At 30.6% G+C, this 458-nt stretch overlaps 1 long non-coding RNA gene across 1 annotated transcript; it reads left to right on the top strand.

Moving 5' to 3' along the window:
* On the top strand, window positions 1-439 carry LOC113473656. Its single transcript, XR_003395576.1, has 2 exons — window positions 1-57; window positions 371-439. It is a non-coding gene; the product is annotated as an uncharacterized LOC113473656 (long non-coding RNA).
* Window positions 440-458: the final 19 nt, after the last annotated feature.

Below are 458 nucleotides of genomic sequence, written 5' to 3'. Positions count from 1 at the left end.
TAATGTCAAAGTCTACAGAGAAGACCAAGATGAGGATTCATGGGAACTGGTAGCTACGTAAGTTAAAATCACTTATAACTTATAATACAATACAAAACCCAAGTTTTCAAATTTATCTCTCTTGTTCCCTTTAATTTTTCATAGCTCTTTCTTATCAATACTTCCCTTTATTAGCCAGGTTTTTCTTTAAATCTAAAAGGAATCTAAAAGGAATTTAAATCTTTAAATCTAAAAGGAATTGGTAATCTTACCTTGTTGAAAGCTTAAATTAGATGCTGGTTTTGTTATTCAATCTGATTGCTTACTAAATATTTCAGTTAGGTACTGACAATACTAATTTTATTAATTTTGTTCTTTTGTTTTCTTTTAGTGATAGGGCCAGTCTGGTGTCTTTGATCAACAAATTGGCAAGTAAGAAGCAACTGAATGATATGGAAGCATTGCTGAGTGCCAATGAA

This window comes from Diaphorina citri, unplaced genomic scaffold (assembly GCF_000475195.1).
Source record: "Diaphorina citri unplaced genomic scaffold, Diaci psyllid genome assembly version 1.1 scaffold55038, whole genome shotgun sequence".
In the NCBI taxonomy this organism is placed as follows: Eukaryota; Metazoa; Arthropoda; class Insecta; order Hemiptera; family Psyllidae; genus Diaphorina; species Diaphorina citri.
The sequence above is the reverse complement of the archived record's forward strand: the minus strand, read 5'-3'. Positions and strand labels throughout refer to the sequence as shown.